The 23,577-nt window shown below is 42.5% G+C and overlaps 1 long non-coding RNA gene across 2 annotated transcripts in view; it reads left to right on the top strand.

Annotated features, from left to right (window-relative positions):
• The window catches only part of LOC137518745 (uncharacterized), an 86,761-nt gene extending 71,866 nt beyond the window's left edge, over positions 1-14,895 (top strand). Inside the window, exons 5-6 of one of the 2 annotated variants that reach the window (XR_011020887.1) lie at positions 2,661-2,819; positions 14,659-14,895. This is a non-coding gene — a long non-coding RNA (uncharacterized lncRNA). Of the gene's footprint in view, positions 1-2,660; positions 5,916-14,658 lie in introns of those variants that run through there. The other variant, XR_011020886.1, reaches the window with a different exon arrangement.
• The last annotated feature ends 8,682 nt before the right edge of the window (positions 14,896-23,577 follow it).

Below are 23,577 nucleotides of genomic sequence, written 5' to 3'. Positions count from 1 at the left end.
CGGGCGGGGGTAAAGTGGTTAACCCCACTGTCAGAAGTGCACACTATGCTTCTGTATTGCAGCATAGCGAGTGCTAGCAACTTAAAGAGAAACTCCGACCAAGAATTGAACTTTACCATAATTGGTCGCTGATACCGCCTTTTACGTGAGAAATCTATTCCTTTTCACAAACAGACTATCAGGGGGCACTGTAAGGCTGATATTGTGGTGAAACCCCTTTCACAAAGAAATCCTGAGTACGTACTCTCAGCAGTTTCCTGTCTGTGAACCTTGCTGCATTGTGGGAAATAGCTGTTTACAGCTGTTTCCAACTGCCAAAAAAACATGCAGCAGCTACATCACCTGCCAACAGTAAAAATGGCACGATGGAATAAATGTCAGAATGTAAATCAGGGATTTAAAAGATTTTACAATGGGCAAACACTGACTAAATCATTTATACATAATTATTGTAAAAATGAAGCCCTTTTTTTATTACATTATTTTCACTGGAGTTCCTCTTCAACGTCGCTCCTCTCCTCCTGCCCTGAGCACCTGCAGGTCCAGTCACATTAAAGGACGTGATCCCCACACTTTGATTGGCCCAATAGGCTGCTTGTCAAGTGACACTGATGAAATAGTGCAAGTAACCAGATGTCACTCGCACTATTTCTCTTAGTGAATCAACCCCATTATCTGTTGGCCCTGATAGTACATGAAGGTGGTAAAATTAGCAAGTCATTGGCCAATCAAAATTGGATGTGTTGATGCAAATTTTTATACTATATGAACACAGACCAAATGTTGGCGCTAAGGCAGTTGATTGATCTGTTTTAAAGCTGCATAAATGAGCTTAACTACTTCCCAAACACAGGTTTTTTCCCATAAAAACCAGAGCAATTTTCACATCACACTCCTCCCATTTATTCGCCAATAACTTTATTGTTACTAATCACACATAAATGATCTATATATTGTTTTCTTTTTTGCTACAAATTAGGCTTTCTTTGGGTGATACTTTTTGCTAAAAAATATTTATCTTATATGCATCTTAAAGAGAATAATAAGAGAAAAAAAAACAAAAACATTTTTTCTCAGTTTTTGGCCATTAAAGATTTAAAATAAAACTTGCTGCTGTGGATAAAACCCACATATTTTATTTGCCCATTTGTCCTGGTTAATTACACTGTTTAAATTGTGTCCCTAATACAATGTATGGCGATAATATTTTATCTGTAAACATAGGTGCATTTTTTCAGTTTAGTGATTTTTAATTCTATAATACTAAATACAAGCCTTTATTTGCAAAATTAACTCTTACTTATACATACTTATTAAACAGTACATAAGGTAACTATTTATGTTTTTTTAAATGGCATCATTTTACCTTTTTTTTCTTTTTTTACAAGTGTTTTATTTTGGTAACTATAGGGTAGGGGTACAAGGGGTGAAAATGTAATAAAACATTATGTACGTCTATATATAAAGTGTATGTGTGGGTGCATTTTACTTTTTGGCCACAACACTTAAATTCCGAGTACTGTACACAGTACTTGGAAGTAGTTTGTGTATCTGTTTATGTAAATGAAATGCCGGTGTCAGCGTGATGCTGGATTTTCATTCATTGCGGGCACTGTGATGGGTTTGGGAATGAGCTGTTCCCATTCCCCAATCACGCAATGGCGGGATTGCGGTGGAAATAAACGTCAGCGGCGTGGAGCAGTGAGGTAAACAACGCTGGTACGTGTATTGACTCCCCCGGTCGTGAAGGAGGGGGTAAATACACGATACATCAGTCGTGTTGAGGTTAAAAATGGTATCAGTTCAGAATGATTTGCATCTCTTTGACCATTCCTAATCATTGCCACCACTACCTCTGTATGCCGCTCCTTAGATCATTTCTGACACAATCATTTGCGCTATTATTTATATGTCCACTGATAGCAATATAATTTATTGGACACTTTAGCGACTATAGTTCTACTTTAAGTGTCATTACCTTTCTAGCAATAATAATTATGCTCGAAAAGCTTCTTACAAAAGGCGACATGCATTTCACAATGTTCATTTCCTTTAATTAGCTAAACGATCACCATCAGTCTTAACCTGCTTGTGTTCCGTGTTCATCATATGTGAATAATACGACTAAGAGCTATTCAGTAAATAAAATATTTATTTCACACAGTGTGTGTACATATTGCCTTAGCAAGTCATTTACTTTACTTATAATCTATCTCCCTTTGATTTCTGCAACATGTTTCTCCCATTTTGCTTTAGTAATCGTTATCAGGAGCCTGCAGAACTAATTTGATTGAGACAGTTAAGAGCGTGCTGCACAGAGAGCATGAGATCATTGCATTCAGTGCTGCTGACACACTGCTTTCTGTGTGGGTAACAAACATTATTCAAAAGAAAGCAATTTATGGTATGATATAATGAATTCATGCCTTCTGAGTGCCTGATTATCCCATATTATTCTATGCTCTGTGATTACAGCATGACTTATTATTAGTAGACTTAATTCAATCATGTATTTACCCAGAGTGTAGTTAGTACTTTTTCTGCTCTCTTTTTTGGGTTTTGCTTTGTAAAATTATTTATGTAATTATTTATACTGTAGAGATCCTCATAGAACCGTAGCTGGATTTTGTTTTCATTCCTTTTTTCTTTTCTTTCTTTAGGTCACAGAGCAGCAATATTTCCCTAGCTGGTAACATAACAGTGCATACGGTACTACAAAACGAACATGGGGTTCCAGTGGAGAGGAGAGCAGATGAAGCCGGCGCTCATTTCTCATACCAGACCTGATCTACCTCTCTATGAAGATTCATCATACTGGTGTTAGCATTTGTAATATATAGACTTCTCACAATTTCTATCCTTAAAAATGTACCAACTGCAAAACAGTTGTTGTAATGATTGCTTAGCCAGCTGTATGTCTATGTCCACCTGATCAAATTCCTCATTCAGAGCTCAAGGCTCATCATGGGATCTTCTGAGAGAAACTACTTGCCTTTATGCCACAGCAGGGAGAGGTGTAATAAGCATGTTTACCCCATTGAGTACTGGGAGGCTGTGGCCCAGAGCCTTTTTTGGTTGGAATTCAGCTGTGATCACTGTGATTGGCTCACAGTGATCACAGGGTCAGGAGCCAATTAAATCCATAGCAGACTGCTGAGCAAGCAAACTGCAGTGGTGCTGAAGTGACGAGAGTGGTGGGAGCGACGGAACTGTGCGACAAAAGTGATTAAAATCTACACCCTGGCAGGAATAACAGACAGTAAAAAGTGTGTAGATTTCAATGACCTCTGTCCAGAAGAAATTAAAGTTATAGAACTGCCTCTGAAACACTTAGTGCCCATATAGTTGTCTTGCCTGCCTTTATCCCAAAGAATTGTCAACTGTGTCAAAATAAAAAAAGTCCCCCTCCCATGCAGATCACAGCACAGCTCGTGTTGGGAAGAGACATGTATGCCTCATATCCTGTTCTATCAGACAGTAATCTAGTCAAAAACACCAGTGCTCTGCTTATGATCAGTACAGCGATCACATCAGTCATCCAAATAAAATCCCCCCTTTGCTTATTTTGTAGCCAGCCTTTTCTGTTGCTGTCCATAGGTCAAAGAATAATATTCTGCACAGCAGGGAGAGCTGAGTGTTGCACAGTCACATGATAAGACCTTAGGAGATGGTGAAAATAAGTGCTTGCATCTAATGTTGGTTTATAGTTTGGGGTCTTTTTTTAGAGTATATACAAGTGTCCCCAATGTCTGCCAGCTTTTTTCAAGCTTGATGGAAAAACATGTCTAGTTGCTAGTGTAATTTCCTACTGTACCTTATTCCCTTTCTTTTCCCCTCCGCCTCTCTCCAAAGAGCAGTATATGGTCCGCAGCAGATATCTACATGATTTTTTCCTCACAATATTATATATATATTAGTCAACCTAAGCCATTTTAAAAATGGGCTCTAGGTCTTTTCACGCCGCCGCCAGCCAGTGCGCATGCGCGGTGCTGTCCACCACACGCACACACCCATACGCTGCGCACCTGTCCGCCGCACGCACCCATCCACCCAGCTCCCTGGCCCCGTCCTCCTGTCCCAACAGCTGTGCATCCTGCAAGTGCGCAGTAGTGCAACACACGGATCAGGGACAGGATGACGCAGGGACACAGGGATAGGATATATTTATAATAGGGTGAAAACTCTACTTAAGCAGAGTGGAAATTTTGACTGTAATTCCACTTTAATGTATACCTGAAATCAGGTTTAGTCAACTTTTAACTTTGTCTGATGCCCTGCTCATCAGTTTTATTAGAAATCGGCCCCCCCTGAGCCCTTGTGGCTCCTGAAGGGGTGGGGCATCAAAGGGGTTTTGAGAGCTCCTCATCCTACTTCCAGGCATTTGCAGGGACAGTACTAGCAGCCATGGGTACCTACTTGGCTTCCTGTCTTAAGTTATTGCTGCAGGTTCCAACCATTATATGCTACTTTTAAAACCTCAGAGTTTCAGAATTCACATATGCCCGTACTATACCCCAATGACAGAACAGAGAGAGTCACAAGATTTTCAAAAGTGCTAGCTTTGAAACCACTGAACTCATGTAACTGTGCTATCAACAGTGGAGCATGCTATAAGTTTCAGCACCTTTTACAGCAAATCTGAAGTGAAAATTGAAATACAGGTTTATACATATCTATGTAGAGGGGAGGCTTTGGATACCATAGAGCCTTCCTGGTCCTTGGTCCATCCCGTCATTCATGTGCTGTCCCCAGTGGAAAATACTTCTTTGCCTTCAGCATTCCCTATGTAGCCTTCTGAACTACTTGTCTGCATTGCAAGCATTCCAATATGATCATGGTTTATGCATTGCCAGACTGCCTCCCCACTGAGCTCTGTACTAAAAACTGCACTGTCATATCTAGCTTGCTTTGTAAACACATGAGAGCACAGCATAGATCATATTTCAGCAGCTTCTGCAGAGCGTTGATGTGTATTTCCCTTCTCAGCCTCCTATCACACTGAATTGCCCTCAATCAATCAGTAAGGAGCAGGAATGTGGGAGGGCAGATAACAAGCTTTCCTCTCCCCAGCAATGCACCAGAATAGAGCCAGGCTGACTGAGATAAGATTCGTTACAGCAGACACATTTATTTCAGGTAAAAAAAAAAAAGAGTAAGGGAGGAAATTACATCAGGATTGACTTCAGTCAATGCTGTAAAGACAGAAAATGCCTGGAACAGTTTTCTCTTTATCTACTATATTTAATTCACTGAAATCGAAACATGGACAGTGCAATACATTCTGTATGTTATGTAAGTAGAACAAGTATTTATCTACTTATATACCAGTATGTGGTTTTTTTTTCCTGGGATAGTATGGCTGTCCCTGCTGCTTTAAAATTCACTTCAGCTTCCCTTTAAGTGAGACAATTCTGCTGTGATAAAGATATTATAATGTGTGTATGATTAATGACTAGCAGTAAAGCTGTATGTAACACAGATTCATTACTTATGTTGGGTTCACTTTAAGGGAAAAAAACAACAACAGAGTTTCATGAAAGTGATTATACTAATGTGAAAGAATATTTCAATCACCTATTGCATTTTAATGTCACATTGTAATGCTTTCACAATTGGAAGTTTCAAAAGCACCATCTTCAAACCAGCAGAAATGGATCAAATCATTCTTTTCCAGCACAAAGTCTGCTCCTTGTTATTTCCAAGGCAGAATAATAAGTTAGTGCATGAAATAGATAATGCATCCCAGATTTTCCGCAGTTCGTAAAGAAGCCTTAGAAACAAACTATAAAAAGACTTTCCAATGAAATTGCTGTATAAAAACATTGACTTGCAGGTGCTGGGATAAAGGCACGATTTGTGTGTACTGGGCAGGAATCGTATAAATAAATCAAATCAAATCATGGTTACTATTTCAATGATTTAATAAGTATTTTAATTGTTACCAACAGCAACTGGGCTGAGGTAGCAGCACAAATGCTAATTGTAAACCTTAAAGAGACTCTGAAGTCTCAAAAAAAAGCTTATTTTTATTTAATAAAAGTGTTTAACTTAATAGCCCTAACTAAAGCGCCACATTCCCGCCACTCTAATCTAACTAAATCCCCCCCAACTCTCTGGGGGGGGGGGCAATCCGGGCAGCGCTTCCGTGTGAGGCAGGGCTATGAGCCGACCAAGAAAGTCGTGGATTTTGCAGGGGAGAGGGTGGGGGAGTTAGGGGGGATTTAGATAGTTTTCAGCGGCGGGGATGCGGCGGTTTAGTTAGGGCTATTACCGTATATACTCGCATACAAGCCGAATTTTTGACCCCCAAAAAATGGGTCAAAAGTTGGGGGGTCGGCTTGTATGCAAGTCTGGTGGTGGTGGTCCAAGACCCCCCAAGCCCCCCCCACCCCCCGTGGCCGCCGCTACCACTGCAATTACCTTACCCGACGCCGCTTTTTCCTGTCTGATCACAGCAGCCGCCGTGAAGAGTGCTGCTGTCCTACGGAGCCGGAGAGGAGGGGAATAGAAGAAGCGGCGCCGGCTAAGGTAAAAGCAGCGGTGGCCGCGGGGGAGAGGGGAGGCGGGGGCACTATACTAGCTATACTGGGGCACTATACTAGCGATACTGGGGCACTATACTAGCGATACCGGGGCACTATACTAGCGATACCGGGGCACTATACTAGCGATACTGGGCACTATACTAGCGATACTGGGCACTATACTAGCGATACTGGGCACTATACTAGCCATACTGGGGCACTATACTAGCTATACTGGGCACTATACTAGCTATACTGGGCACTATACTAGCTATACTGGGCACTACCTAGCGATACTGGGGCACTATACTAACGATACTGGGGCACTATACTAGCGATACCGGGCATTATACTAGCTATACTGAGCACTACCTAGCGATACTGGGGCACTATACTAACGATACTGGGGCACTATACTAGCGATACTGGGCACTATACTAGCTATACTGGGACACACTAGGGGAATAAGGCGGCCAGCATTTCCTACCCCCGGCTTATATGGGGGTCAATCATTTTTTACTTTTTTTTAGGTAAAAGTGGGGGGTCGGCTTATATGCGGGCCGGCTTATATGCGAGTATATACGGTAGGTTGAACACATTTATTACATAAAAAGATTTTTTTTTAGACACTTCAGTGTCTCTTTAAACAAGGTCACAAAAAAGCTGCGTATTCCATATCACGGAGTCCTATAGCACCATAATCATAAAAACTACCAACTAGTGAGGTAAATTATCAACTTGTGTGGTAATTACCTAAACAAATATAAAGAAATTGCAATTCATAACAGTTAAATCATTCAGTAAATCAAGCAAAAAGTGTTCGGTATTTACCTCCAGCTCTGACCAGCCAATAACTCACAATCTTCATGTGGTAACATACTGACAGATAACTGACAGATAAAGCATACAGTCAATAGGGGTACCCAATTAGCCAGTAGTGAGAGCCAAACAGCACTGCTTCTCACCCCATTTGGTCTGATACTCTGGAGGGCGGTACATCAGAATGCAGAGGAGGGGAAGAAGATATTTTTAAAAAGCTTTTCTGTATCCCTTTAGATGTGAATATCTGTTTACTGGTATATAGAAGAGCTCCCTCTGGTGGCTGCAGCAAATTTAAAGGGATGCTGTGGATGCACTGGACAGAAAAACCCTGTCTCGTGCACACAGACTCACGGCTTCCTGCCTGACCTGCTCCACAGCTGGTAAGTGAGACTTACCGAGCAGGACTTAGTTAATTGAAGCATGTTTCTTTGGTAAATTACCAAACTTCTACTGCATATGGGAATTCTTAGTGAATTTGGAAAAAAAAGTGTAAAATACCGAAGGCTGTGTTTAACTGACCTAAATTATTTTACCAAACTACCCTAAGTGAACTGAGGTCTGCAACTGTAAAGGCCCATACACACGAGGCACAACTGTCTGAAGCAACACAGGGCGCGCGCGTGTTGCAGCGACAGTTCGTACATGTGTACAAGGCGCGCACCACAAACCGTCACTAGTCCAGGTTGTCGCCGGGCGATTGAACTGGTCAATCGCCAGCTACCTTTGTCGCAGGAACTGTCGCTAGTCTACTGGTGGTATGAACGTGTATACGCTGGTCTCTTGCGTACACTTGTGTCGCTTGCGACAGTTCAACGCCACTTCCTGAGCGCTGCTCTGCCCAAGGTTTCCTACTTGCTGGAATCACTGACAGATGAATGGAACTGCACACTATGCAGGCGTAATGTACTTGTATGGTGATGTGCACATTTCTTTCTCTCTCTCTCTCTCTCTCTCTCTCTCTCTCTCTCTCTCTCTCTCTCTCTATATATATATATATATATATATACTTATATACTTACATAGCTTAATTATGTGCAGTCAGTTGTATGATGCTGCATATACAGCACGAGTATATATGTATTTATTTATGTCTGTGTCGGCTGTACACGGGTGTCTGTGAGTTGGAAGCTGCGCACAGCATTTAGTCCAGTTTTGTCTCTGCGTGTGTATGGGATGTTCAGCAAGCGACTACTGTATCTGAGAGACAATTTCCGTTGTGTCGCGCACCTTTAATCGCCGCGTGTAGATAAGTGTCAGTGCTGAGAACTGTCGTTGCCGGATACTCTCAACAGTCTCTTGTCTCCATGCAACTGGAGACATCCGTGCCTCGTGTGTATGGGCCTTAAAGTACATTGTGCACCCATGTACAGCCATGTCAGCGAGCTGTTGTGGGAGGAGTTTTCTACAGATCTGAACCAACAGCTCAGGCCTTGTACAAAGTACTTTAGTTACTGTAACCCAAACTAATAATTTACAATTGAATAAATGTTACTGTGAAATGTCTAAAAAGGTGTCCTTTGTTTTCTGCAGCTAGCCCAGATTTGGGTAAAGAAATTTCCTATGCTGGATTTTTTTGGTAGTCAGTTGTTATATTTCCCTGCAATAGGAGACCTCCTGCCTATTTGCTTAGTTAGTGGTAGGTAGACAGCATCAGATCCCAAGCTCGCAGTAATTGCCACACTCATATCTGCTAACTGACGCAGCAGACACCTCAATATTCCTGACAGTTTGGAACTGACTGAAGGAAGAGTACTGAAGTCATAATGTCATTCATATGGGTCCAAAGTGTCTCTATTATATAAGAGAAGTGCCTGTTTGCAATCCAAAATCCTTGCAGCCCCACCCATCACTTTTCAGTGCTTACCTACAGACCTACATAAAGTTATACATTCTTCAACTAAAAGTAATGTTTATAGTGCTGGGAATTATGCATTAACTAAAGCCACCATTGAGAGATTTTTTTCTAAACATAAAAAATAACTAAAATCTTCCAGGAGATCAATTGTCATATCCTATTTGTAAGGCTAGGTGCACACATAGCAGAAACGCTAGTGTTGCGGAAACAGCTGCGTTTTTGCCGCTAATGGGAGTCTATAGGCCGCAGGAAATCATGTGTTTTTGATGCGTGCGTTTTCAAAAACGCTGGTTTTGTTGCATAATCTTCAAAAACGCAGCAAAAAATGCACATAATGAAAGTCAATGGAAATGCAATGGTATCCGTTTTCCATGCATTTTTGGAAAAAAAAATTGTTTTATGATGTATTTCCTCTTCCTGTGGTCTTCCTAGTGATTTGCATAAAACGCAAAAGAAAAACGCATGAAAAACACATACAAAATGCATAAAAAATGCATATGCATTTTGCATATGCGAACCACAAATGCATTAAAACACACGCAAAACGCCTTGTAAAACACGTCACATGACTTCAGCACACATCCTCCGCATACCAGAAGATATGCGGAGCTGTGCAGACCAGCTGGGGCTCTCGCTGGAACGAGGCTGGGTATGTATCTAGTGGGCATCGGCTGCATCGGGGGGTGTTAGGGGGGGATCGGGGGGTGGGGGGAACTATGCTGTACGTTCCTAATACTGGCTACATTGTACAGGAGCCCCTGCACCTATCTAACTTATACTGTGGGGCTCCTGTAGCTAGGGAAACCCCCTGAGCGGCATGCCCGACACGCTTTCAGCAAAAATTCCTTGCCCGACACAGTGTCAACCTTCTCTTATAAGTAGAGTGAGTCTTGGTAATATATTTTGGACTGGCTGAAAAAGAGTAACATTTACACATTGTTTACTTTGCTGTGGGTATAAAGCAGAGGTGGTACTTTTTAATATAAAACTTGATAAGAAATTATTTTGTAATAACAAAAGAGTGAACATGTGGTCATCTTTAGCCAATGAAGCACATATGCCTTAAAACCATTGAATTATTTAATAGTATTATAGGTTTATTGGAATTGTTACATGAAACTTTCATTACTTTTTGGCCTTATGATGAATTCTAGCCTCTTAATACATTCAACATGATATGTATATTTTATAGAGTACATTATGCTTCTGGAGTAAAAATTTCAGAGCTAATAAAGCTTTCTTTTACATCAACTTGTTGCATTATCCTACATTTAAGAAAGATTAATGGGTAATGGTGGAAAATCATCCAGATGCATTGGCACATATGAACACTCGCGGATAAGTAGAGCGGTGTTGCCAATCTATTTCTATGTAGCCAGCACCATTACACTAAATACAGAATAAAAGGCCTACATTGTACCATATTTCTATGTGACAGATGTGGATTATTTTCTCCATTATGTTTGTGGCAATTACCACTGCTTGACAGAGGAATACATATATAGTCCCCATTATATTCATGTGCCTCTCCTGTATCCCAGAAATGCTACACACACGTTTTCCCCATACAACCTTATACATTTTTTTTGGTTTACATTTTTTATATGTGCTACAAAATGTCTGCACTAAATAATGAGGAGAATATTTTTTTATGCTGAAAACATTGGTATAAATAGAGAATTTCAAGAGCTGGGGCATTCAATAGCGGTTCGTCAATTCTGAACTATACAAGAAAGTTAAGGCAATAAATATTCTGGCGAAGTCAGACTGAACCCAACTGCTGGTGATATTTTATAGTTATTTCTGCATTTATACAACGTTGCCAACTCATTACTTTACTTACTGACATGCTGTAGCTGTGGCTGATTAAATGCAGGTAAGGCCCTAGCAGCACATTATTAACAACAAGATCTGTCTACCTTAAAGGGCAACCTCAGTCTGAAGTGCTTTCCTAGTCCTCTGTAGACATTTAGAGGCACAGCTTGTTTTTATTGGTCCTTGACTGGTTGATGTCAAATAACTTGCTTTAAAAGTAGTTGGTCAGCAACCCATCACTAACCTGCCCTGCAGACTGTCTGAGCTGCACAATGCAATCTTGTCAGAGTTTCAGTCTTTAGACCTTTCAGTCTGCACAGTATGCTGTTAACCCCTGCAGTTGGAGGCAGTGACTGATGACAGAACCTTCTCTTGTGAACTAAGGCTTGGAGCCCACAGGAGCGCTTTCAGTAGCGTCTGGAAATCACCGGTGATTCCAAAACGGCAAGGTTAATGAAAGTAAATGGAGGTGATCCCACAGTAGGCATAGTGATTTTCCTAAATCAGAATTACGGTACCTGCAGCATTTTTGGGGTATTTGCGCTTCAATACAAAGTATAGGTTCACTGAAAAAACACTTTTCAATTGCTGTACAAAGTGATTTTGCAATGCTTTTATTACCCCAAACCACTTGCTGTGCCAATAGCCTTGTGGTAATGGAAATATCAATCGCTATACAAATTGTGAGCTGTAGATTTAAACACACTTCAAAATTTGCTACAAAATTGCTACAAAAGTGTTTAAGTAATTTTGATTGCGGTTAGCGATTTCTAGTGGGCCCTTATCCTAAAGGGTGGGGTGGGAAAAAGGTAACTTTTATGGTGACTTGGTGGACAGCAAAAACAAAACGGTCTGAGTGAAAAAACAGTAGACTGTGTGATTTTCAAAGAATACCAATTTGATTTTTCAATACAATTACTTCCTGATCTGTGTATAGTTTGCTGGTCTACAGAATGTTTTACATCGCTATAATGAAAAGAATAAATAGTACATTAAACTACAATGTATTGTGAGCCTCAGAAACACATGTTAATATTATTTAAATGTGCTAACACATTGATCTTCAAAATTGTATTCTTCTAAAATGTAAGTCTCTAAGCATTGCTACTGTTGTATGTTGGACTTACTTCAGCTTTAAATTGTTTCTAAAACACATATGTTCTTTAAATCACACAGTGTGTTGTATTTTGGCAGGATCTGTACAGTCTTAATCCCCACTGTATTCGTGAAACCCGTGTATACATTTTCAGCAAACCAGTCTATGGCTGGCAGGGCATGCTGAGACTTCAAAACAATCCACAGGTGGCAAGCTCTGGTCTTTGATTAAATTATAATCTGCCACAACACCCTTGGTATATGAAGTACACAACCAGTGCAAGATCAATGTACATCGGGTCTATAGGTGTTCACCGACAGATATCCATTTGAACAACGAACAACTTTACCACATACTCTGCTTACATCCAGTGTTTACAATCTATAAATATAATTTTGTCTTTCTCAAATTATATCTTTAACCCTTTCCAATCCACTGTCTGATAGTGGATTGTCCTCCCCAGTTCCTGATGTCAGACATGGTCCGACACGGAGCATAACGGCTGCCGCTGGAGGAGCCGTTGTTAGATATAATTTGACATGGCATCAGCCCATTTAAATCAAAGTTTCATCTATAGTTCAACAATTTGATCCCCTCAATGTCTGCGCCGCTGGATCTAGTCTAGCCGAAGTCAGCTCCCTCTGATAAAGGGTCAGACTAAGTCCGTAACTGTGATCCCCATCGCCATTATGTTGCGCCATGTAATTATGCATTATGCCGATTCATGCGCATTGCGGGGTGGAACTACAGTGCGTGAGCTGGCTATACAATACATAGGTGATTTGCGTATTGAATTGGAAAGGCTTATTTAAAGATAAGTGATAGCAAATGTATACCTAAGTGTGTTTAAAATAGCTTTAGATGAGGCTTGGAACAGTTATTCAGTGTGGTTGCTTACTGATTTTAGTTCTTTTTTTTTTTTTTTTTTAAAGCATAATTTTTTTACACTACATAAATTAGGCAACACTAGATTCTGTATGCCCATTCTTCGTGCTGATTGAAGAGAGGCAGTTACAACCATAGAAGAAGCAGGACAGTTTAAAACCAAATAAAAAAAAAAGAAAGAAAACAACAGGAAACACCAAACATTGAAGCCTGCCTACTATCAGTACAAATACAGCATAACAGATTATACTGCTTGTACATACTGGGTGTCACGCCTCAGCAAGTGGTTGCCTATGGCAACCCACCAGCTCAGGACTTTGACTATTGTTTTCCCTTCCAGGACCTTTAGACGTTCCCCCTCCATCTAGTGGCTGGAATCTGCTATGCATCCTTGTTTGCATGTGAGCAGGTGAGCTCACTTCTTGCATTATGTTTTATAAGCACTTCCAGGACTCAGGCTGGTTGCCTGAGCATCAGGTTTTCTGAGTCCCTGTTCCCTGTGTTCCTGTGTCCTAAGAGACTTTCCCTTATGAACTGATTTCCTGGCTTTGATCCTTGGCAATCCTTTGACTACCCATTTGACTTGCGTTCCTGTACCTCACCTGTTTCGGACTGATTTCCTGTTAACGGACTCCTGGCTTATCACTGACTACGTCTACTATCTGTTGTACCTGTACTTTACATCGGATTATCCAGTCACACTCAGTAGTCGCCTTTGGGCGCCCATCCAGCCACCCAGAGGATTCACGCATACCAGGTACGTGACACTGGGGTTGACTATCTCACCTTAATTTTAGTACTTTTTTACAAGCTGGGTCTTTATTTAGATAAAACTGAAAAACAAATTAAGGACCCTATTAAATTACAATTTCTCCTAAATGTTCTTTGTGCACAGCAATTTTATCATTACTACCACTGTCAGCATAGCACGAGTTTCCCAATTAGTGTGACTAGGATTACCTTAGTAACATGAGTGTTTCTAGGGTAATGCACTTTCTAGCGTGTGTAACCCTAGCAATGCTTGCATTACTTAGGCAATAGCAAACATGACTCTGCCACCTCCTTGATGATGTTGCAGCTTTGTTGAGACATGGTGGCTGTCCACCAACCATTCACCACTCCATCCATCTGTACCATCCAGCCAGTGCTTGTGTTTTTCATCACCTTCAGTGGGCCAATATGTATGAGATCTGTGAACTCCACACATATTATCTGATTGCTCTAAATTCAAGGTGATCATTCCTATGAGTAAGCACTCCACTAGGCATAGGATCTTTCCCAAAGAACTCCTGTCCCAACGTGGTAAAGGCGAAGCTCTAAAAGCAAAAGGGAACAATGTTGCCCCTTTGTTTTGAAGTCATGCCCCCTCTGCTTATGACTGTGGAATTATTTAAGGGGAGGAGCTACTTATTTTGTTTCTGCTTTCCACAGATCTGAATCTATCATCACGATAAAAAACTTTTTAAGCTGCAGGTACTTGGCATTGTAGCTCAGTCAGCCCCAGTATGTAGAGAGTGGTGCTTAGTCATAAAGCACTTCATTACACTTTAGGGTCATACTTTATTTTAAATTCAATTTGCCAGGCAGTAATTTGTGATGCTGTCCGGTGATATGTGCATGTGGCACCGCAGCTTACTGCACTGTTTTTGCTTTCATTTCAGTGAGGTCAATTTATTAAAGATGAAGAGAAAACTGAGGAACATAAGCGAACCAACCCACTCGGTCTGGATTTTTTAAAGGGATTCCAAGCACCTCTCATGGGCATGCCTTTAACCACTTGAGGACCTTGAGGACCTAGGGCTTTCTACCCCTTAAGGACCGGCCACTTTTTTTCCATTCAGACCACTGCAGCTTTCACGGTTTATTGCTCAGTCATACAACCTACCACCTAAATGAATTTTGGCTCCTTTTCTTGTCACTAATAAAGCTTTCTTTTAGTGCTATTTGATTGCTGCTGCGATTTTTACTTTTTATTATATTCAGCAAAAAAGACATGAATTTTGGCAAAAAAATGATTTTTTTAACTTTCTGTGCTGACAGTTTTCAAATAAAGTAAAATTTCTGTATACATGCAGCGCGAAAAATGTGGACAAACATGTTTTTGATAAAAAAAAACCCATTCAGTGTATATTTATTGGTTTGGGTAAAAGTTATAGCGTTTACAAACTATGGTGCAAAAAGTGAATTTTCCCATTTTCAAGCATCTCTGACTTTTCTGACCCCCTGTCATGTTTCATGAGGGGCTAGAATTCCAGGATAGTATAAATACCCCCCAAATGACCCCATTTTGGAAAGAAGACATCCCAAAGTATTCACTGAGAGGCATAGTGAGTTCATAGAAGATATTATTTTTTGTCACAAGTAAGCGGAAAATGACACTTTGTGAAAAAAAAAAAAAAAAGTTTCCATTTCTTCTAACTTGCGACAAAAAAAAATGAAATCTGCCACGGACTCACCATGCTCCTCTCTGAATACCTTGAAGTGTCTACTTTCCAAAATGGGGTCATTTGTGGGGTGTGTTTACTGTCCTGACATTTTGGGGGGTGCTAAATTGTAAGCACCCCTGTAAAGCCTGAAGGTGCTCATTGGACTTTGGACCCCTTAGCGCAGTTAGGGTGCAAAAAAGTGCCACACATGTGGTATTGCCGTACTCAGGAGAAGTAGTATAATGTGTTTTGGGGTGTATTTTTACACATACCCATGCTGGGTGGGAGAAATATCTCTGTAAATGACAATTTGTTAATTTTTTTTACACACAATTGTCCATTTACAGAGATCTTTCTCCCACTCAGCATGGGTATGTGTAAAAATACACCACAAAACACATTATACTACTTCTCCTGAGTACGGCGATACCACATGTGTGGCACTTTTTTGCACCCTAACTGCGCTAAAGGGCCCAAAGTCCAATGAGTACCTTTAGAATTTCACAGGTCATTTTGAGAAATTTCGTTTCAAGACTACTCCTCACGGTTTAGGGCCCCTAAAATGCCAGGGCAGTATAGGAACCCCACAAATGACCCCATTTTAGAAAGAAGACACCCCAAGGTATTCCGTTAGGAGTATAGTGAGTTCATAGAAGATTTTATTTTTTTGTCAAAAGTTAGCGGAAATTGATTTTAATTGTGTTTTTTCACAAAGTGTCATTTTCCGCTAACTTTTGACAAAAAATAAAATCTTCTATGAACTCACCATACTCCTAACGGAATACCTTGGGGTGTCTTCTTTCTAAAATGGGGTCATTTGTGGGGTTCCTATACTGCCCTGGCATTTTAGGGGCCCTAAACCGTGAGGAGTAGTCTTGAAACGAAATTTCTCAAAATGACCTGTGAAATTCTAAAGGTACTCATTGGACTTTGGGCCCTTTAGCGCAGTTAGGGTGCAAAAAAGTGCCACACATGTGGTATCGCCGTACTCGGGAGAAGTAGTACAATGTGTTTTGGGGTGTATTTTTACACATACCCATGCTGGGTGGGAGAAATACCTCTGTAAATGGACAATTGTGTGTAAAAAAATCAAAAGATTGTCATTTACAGAGGTATTTCTCCCACCTAGCATGGGTATGTGTAAAAATACACCCCAAAACACATTATACTACTTCTCCCGAGTACGGCGATACCACATGTGTGGCACTTTTTTGCACCCTAACTGCACTAAGGGGCCCAAAGTCCAATGAGTACCTTTAGGATTTCACAGGTCATTTTTGTTTCAAGACTACTCCTCACGGTTTAGGGCCCCTAAAATGCCAGGGCAGTATAGGAACCCCACTAATGACCCCATTTTAGAAACAAGACACCCCAAGGTATTCCGTTAGGAGTATGGTGAGTTCATAGAAGTTTTTATTTTTTTGTCACAAGTTAGCGGAAATTGATTTTAATAGTTTTTTTTCACAAAGTGTCATTTTCCGCTAACTTGTGACAAAAAATAAAATCTTCTATGAACTCACCATACTCCGTACGGAATACCTTTGGGTGTCTTCTTTCTAGAATGGGGTCATTTGTGGGGTTCCTATACTGCCCTGGCATTTTAGGGGCCCTAAACCGTGAGGAGTAGTCTTGAAACCAAATGTCGCAAAATGACCTGTGAAATCCTAAAGGTACTCATTGGACTTTGGGCCCCTTAGCGTACTTAGGGTGTAAAAAAGTGTCACACATGTGGTACCGCCGTACTCAGGAGAAGTAGTATAATGCGTTTTGGGGTGTATTTTTACACATACCCATGCTAAGTGGGAGAAATATCTCTGTAAATGACAATTGTTTGATTTTTTTACACACAATTGTCCATTTACATAGAAATTTCTCCCATCCAGCATGGGTATGTGTAAAAATACACCCCAAAACACATTATACTACTTTTCCTGAGTACAGCGGTACCACATGTGTGACAATTTTTTGCAGCCTAGGTGCGCTAAGGGGCCCAACGTCCTATTCACAGGTCATTTTGAAGCATTTGTTTTCTAGACTACTCCTCGCGGTTTAGGGCCTCTAAAATGCCAGGGCAGTATAGGAACCCCACAAGTGACCCCATTTTAGAAAGAAGACACCCCAAGGTATTCCGTTAGGTGTATGGCGAGTTCATAGAAGATTTTATTTTTTGTCACAAGTTAGTGAAAAATGACACTTTGTGAAAAAAAACCAATAAAAATTAATTTCCGCTAACTTTTGACAAAAAATAAAATCTTCTATGAACTCGTCATACACCTAACAGAATACCTTGGGGTGTCTTTTTTTCTAAAATGGGGTCACTTGTGGGGTTCCTATACCGCCCTGGCATTTTACAGGCCCAAAACCGTGAGTAGTCTGGAAACCAAATGTCTCAAAATGACTGTTCAGGGGTATAAGCATCTGCAAATTTTGATGACAGGTGGTCTATGAGGGGGCGAATTTTGTGGAACCGGTCATAAGCAGGGTGGCCTTTTAGATGACAGGTTGTATTGGGCCTGATCTGATGGATAGGAGTGCTAGGGGGGTGACAGGAGGTGATTGATGGGTGTCTCAGGGGGTGGTTAGAGGGGAAAATAGATGCAATCAATGCACTGGGGAGGTGATCGGAAGGGGGTCTGAGGGGGATCTGAGGGATTGGCCGAGTGATCAGGAGCCCACACGGGGCAAATTGGGGCCTGATCTGATGGGTAGGTGTGCTAGGGGGTGACAGGAGGTGATTGATGGGTGTCTCAAGGTGTGATTAGAGGGGGGAATAGATGCAAGCAATGCACTGGCGAGGTGATCAGGGCTGGGGTCTGAGGGCATTCTGAGGGTGTGGGCGGGTGATTGAGTGCCCTAGGGGCAGATAGGAGTCTAATCTGATAGGTAGCAGTGACAGGGGGTGATTGATGGGTAATTAGTGGGTGTTTAGGGTAGAGAATAGATGGAAACACTGTGCTTGGGTGGTGATCTGATGTCGGATCTGCGGGCGATCTATTGGTGTGGGTGGGTGATCAGTTTGCCCGCAAGGGGCAGGTTAGGGGCTGATTGATGGGTGGCAGTGACACGGGTGATTGATGGGTGGAAGTGACAGGGGGTGATTGATGGGTGGCAGTGACAGGGGGTGATTGATGGGTGATTGATAGGTGATTGACAGGTAATCAGTGGGTTATTACAGGGGAGAACAGATGTAAATATTGCACTGGCGAATTGATAAGGGGGGGTCTGAGGGCAATCTGAGCGTGTAGGCGGGCGATTGGGTGCCCGCAAGGGGCAGATTAGGGTCTGATCTGATGGGTAACAGTGACAGGTGGTGATAGGGGGTGATTGATGGGTAATTAGTGGGTGTTTAGAGGAGAGAATAGATGTAAACGCTGCGCTTGGGTGGTGATCTGATGTCGGATCTGCGGGCGATCTATTGGTGTGGGTGGGTGATCAGATTGCCCGCAAGGGGCAGGTTAGGGGCTGATTGTTGGGTGGCAGTGACGGGGTGATTGATGGGTGATAGGTGATTGGCAGGTGATTGACAGGTGATCAGTGGGTTATTACAGGGAAGGACAGATGTAATTAATGCACTGGCGAATTGATAAGGGGGGGGGTCTGAGGGCAATCTGAGCGTGTGGGCGGGTGATTGGGTGCCCGCAAGGGGCAGATTAGGGTCTGATCTGATAGGTAACAGTGACAGGTGGTGATAGGGGGTGATTGATGGGTGATTGATGGGTAATTAGTGGGTGTTTAGAGAAGATAACAGATGTAAACAATACATTTGGGAGGTAATCTGACGGCGGGTTTGCGGGCGATCTAATGGTGTGGGTGGGTGATCAGATTGCCCGCAAGGGGCAGGTTAGGGGCTGATTGATGGGTGGCAGTGACAGGGGGTGACAGGGGGTGATTGATGGGTGATAGGTGATTGGCAGGTGATTGACAGGTGATCAGTGGGTTATTACAGGGAAGAACAGATGTAATTAATGCACTGGTGAATTGATAAGGGGGGGTCAGAGGGCAATCTGAGCGTGTGGGCGGGTGATTGGGTGCCCGCAAGGGGCAGATTAGGGTCTGATCTGATAGGTAAAAGTGACAGGTGGTGATAGGGGGTGATTGATGGGTGATTGATGGGTAATTAGTGTGTGTTTAGAGGAGAGAATAGATGTAAACAATGGATTTGGGAGGTGATCTGATGTCGGATCTGCGGGCGATCTATTGGTGTGGGGGGGTGATCAGATTGCCCGCAAGGGGCAGGTTAGGGGCTGGCTGATGGGTGGCAGTGACAGGGGGTGATTGACGGGTGATTGATGGGTGATTGACAGGTGATTGACAGGTGATTGACAGGTGATTGACAGGTGATCAGGGGGATAGATGCATACAGTAAACAGGGGGGGTGGTCTGGGGGGGGGGGGGGTCTGGAGAGAATCTGAGGGGTGGGGGGTGATCAGGAGGGGGCAGGGAGCAGGGTGGGGGATAAAAAAAAAAATAGCGTTGACAGATAGTGACAGGGAGTGATTGATGGGTGATTAGGGGGGTGATTGGGTGCAAACAGGGGTCTGGGGGGTGGGCAGGGGGGGGGTCTGATGGGTGCTGTGGGCGATCTGGGGCAGGGGGGGGGGGGGGAAATCAGTGTGCTTGGTGCAGACTAGGGTGGCTGCAGCCTGCCCTGGTGGTCCCTCGGACACTGGGACCACCAGGGCAGGAGGCAGCCTGTATAATACACTTTGTAAACATTACAAAGTGTATTATACACTTTGTATGCGGCGATCGCGGGGTTAACATCCCGCCGGCGCTTCCGTATGGCCGGCGGGATGTTGCGGCGGGTGAGCGGCGCCAGGCGGAGGCGGAGGATCGCGTCACTGATGACGCGATCGCTCCGCCCATGCCCCTACAAGGACCGCCGCCAATTGTCAATACGGCGGTCCTTGCGGGGTGCACTTCCCGGCCGCCAATTGTACATACGGCGGTCGGGAAGTGGTTAAGCCTTTAAGACTTCCAACAAAGTCGTGCTATGACCCCTCTGTAGGAGCCTCTTGCAATGGCCATGCGTGTCACTTCCTCTTCCTGCTTCATGCAGTGATGCACTTCTCTAACAGAGAAGACAGGGGTGACCCGGAAGTTATAACATAGCCAAGATGGCAGCTACGATTTTAAAATTGAAAATTCTTAAATGAAAAAAATGTAGCACAAGCTACAGAAAGGTATGCATCTACTTTGCACTACTGGTTGGAGTCTTATAGGCAGGCCCATGAGAGGTGCTTATAAAGTTTACCTGTATCCAAAAAGTACCCTAAAGGGGTACTTACCTAGATGGAGGGAAGCTTCCAGATAATCCAGAGGCTTCCCCCATACACCATCATCTCGCTGTTCCAGCACTGGGACCCTTCAAAGACCCTTGCACCTGCACACTAGCATGGAGCCAAATAGGCTTGACTCTTTCTACTAGATCCAGAAGTAAGGAGGATCCAAAGGCTACCCTCTATGAAGATAAGTATTTTTGGGCAAAAAAAAAAAACCCTCACAGGAGGAGCTTTAACCAGGGATTGAACTTCATTCCAATCAGCAGCTGATACCCCATTTACTCAAATAAATCATCAGGGGGTCTGTATGGCTGATATTGTGGTTAAACCCCTCCCACAGTGTGATGTCAGGACCTTGCTGTTTGTGGACCTAGTTGCATTGTGGGAAGTAACAGCATTTTCCAGCTGCCAAGTAAGCAATATCTCCCTCTGTGCATAGAACTCTCAGTAAACAAACATTCCGTACGCATCGCCTGCCAGAACTAAAGATGTCACCACTAGTGATAAATTTCAAAATGTGAATCAAGGAGAGGAAATATTTTACAATGGACGAACACTGACAAAATAATCTATAAATGAATATTGTAAAAAATAAGCAAATGTATTCATTATGTTATTTTCACTACAGTTCCTCTTTAAAGCAATTTTTTGTTATTACATGATAAAAGTTGCAACCACCACTTGGGTCGTCTCACATACCCACAGATACAGTTTTTAATTAAATAAAGACTGTTCTGGAGTTATTAAAGGTTTGTTTTTGTTTTGGGTGCCTGGCTGCAACTCCAATAACATAAACTTCTCACTAAGTTTCCAGCAACCTTCAGCATATGCTGATATGACTAAGGAGAGGGATGCAAACTTTTGCCACTTAAGTAAACGATTTTCTTAACGTAACCCTGAGACATCAATAAAGAAAGATTTGATACTTACCCTGGGCTTCCTCCAGCCCCATAAGCACCGCTGAATCCCTCGCCGTCCTCCCAAGTGCTTCTTTTCTCCTGCTAGCGGTCCCAGTAACTGGCTCAGCCGCACCAGTCGGGGCCGCGCATGCGCAGAAGAGACTGACTGCGTGACTGAGGCAGATTACCGGGACCACTAGCAGGAGAACGGAGGCACTCAGGAGGACGTTGAGGGATTCAGCAGTGCTTAGGGGGCTGGAGGAAGCCCCGGGTAAGTATCAAAATATATTAAATATCCACCCCAGGTTTCCTGGAAAACTGATGTTCTCCACTGTTCTCAAATCTCAGAAAAATCCCTTCCATTGTTTTTCTTATTTTATAACTGTCTCCTACAAGTGTCTTCAGGGAAATTAAACTTTGCTGAAAATCGTAGATTCGTGTTTTTCCCCTCTGCTTCTAATTAAAAAAAAGTTATTGAAAACCAACATTCCAAAGTTTGAATTTTAGTTGCTCAGCAGTAAATAAAAACTTGTTTTTGATTCGGAACACAACTCAAAAATCCCTAAAATGGACAAAGTATATCAAATGACAATACATGATGAACTGTTCAGCTCATCATTCCATACCACAGCCTCCATCAAGACTGGCTAAGTGTTAGTGGGAATGGGACGCAGTCAATATGTTTCACTATTTATGGTCTAAAGGTTTCAAAGCCAATCTTCAGGCCCCACTCAGCAGTCTATGGTTTTAGACATTGGGAGTAATTCACATATGTTATTGATTTACTTTTAAACAGAACAATAGTGCAATGGAAAATCTAACTAAGCTACATTTAAAATGTTGTGTCCTCGGGCTATATTAAGGCATAAGTGTCCAAGGCAAAGGTCATGTAAGATTTAATGTATACATTTAAAGCCCAACTAAACTCAACATTGAACGAGACAGATTCTAGCAGCATTTTGGATGATTTGTGAATACAAACTGTGTACAGAGGCAAAGTGGTGAGCATAATATCTGTTTCATTAACCAAATGTACTTTGAACTGCAGTACAACTTGCTTATTGTTCTACCTCCATTCAGCTGCTTGGTGAGCCAATCAGGTGAGACTATGTGACAACCAAAGTAGAAAAAAACAGTAGATGCTAGACTACATTTGTCAGCATCCCTTTCATTCGGGATAAACCATATATGCACATGAAGGGGTAGTTGAGAGGAAATAGGTGGAGAGCAATTGTAAGACTCCCTGGGGCATATTTTATTCCAGGTGATAATTAGCTTGCAGATGCGAGCTACTTATCACCTTGCCATCTTGCAAGGATTACCAGCAAATCCTATTGCCCATTTCCTTAGCGCAATGGCCGATCGTTAGGGAGCATTACTTAGGCGAAAGCCTGAGCGATGTTCCCTTTTTCTGGGCGATGGGGAGCGAGGTTTATGCTGTGGTGCTGTCCTTCAGCACCACGACCTCACTCCCCACACATGCGCGCACCCACTGAACATCCGCCGCCATCTTCTGCCTCTTAATCTGGGGGTCTCCTTTAATAAGAAGACCCCCAGAGCTCCCCGTCCGGTTACCGCACATCTCTAAAGCCCCCACGTAGCTCCACTGTCACCCGTTATTATATATATTATCGCTAATTATCCACCGCCTCTCTCTGCAAGTTCCGTTACGTAATTACAGTGTATGTGTCATTGTAATTCTTGTGTGCATTGGAGCGTGGGCAAAGCATCTTTGAATCTGCAGCCGGGCTCCCCATTGGTCCATTGTCTGAGCCAATGGCTCAGACAATGGACCAATGGTGAACCCCTCTGCAGATTCAAAGATGCTTTGCCCACGCTCCAATGCACACAATAATTACAATGACAGATACACTGTAATTACGTGACAGAACTTGCAGCGAGAGGTGGCGGGTGTTTAGCGGTGGTATGTATGATGACAGGGGTGACAGTGCAGCTACGTGGGGGGCTTTAGA

The sequence above is a fragment of the Hyperolius riggenbachi genome, chromosome 5 (genome assembly GCF_040937935.1).
Source record: "Hyperolius riggenbachi isolate aHypRig1 chromosome 5, aHypRig1.pri, whole genome shotgun sequence".
In the NCBI taxonomy this organism is placed as follows: Eukaryota; Metazoa; Chordata; class Amphibia; order Anura; family Hyperoliidae; genus Hyperolius; species Hyperolius riggenbachi.
Note: the sequence above shows the minus strand (reverse complement) of the source record. Positions and strands in the feature narration are given on the sequence as shown.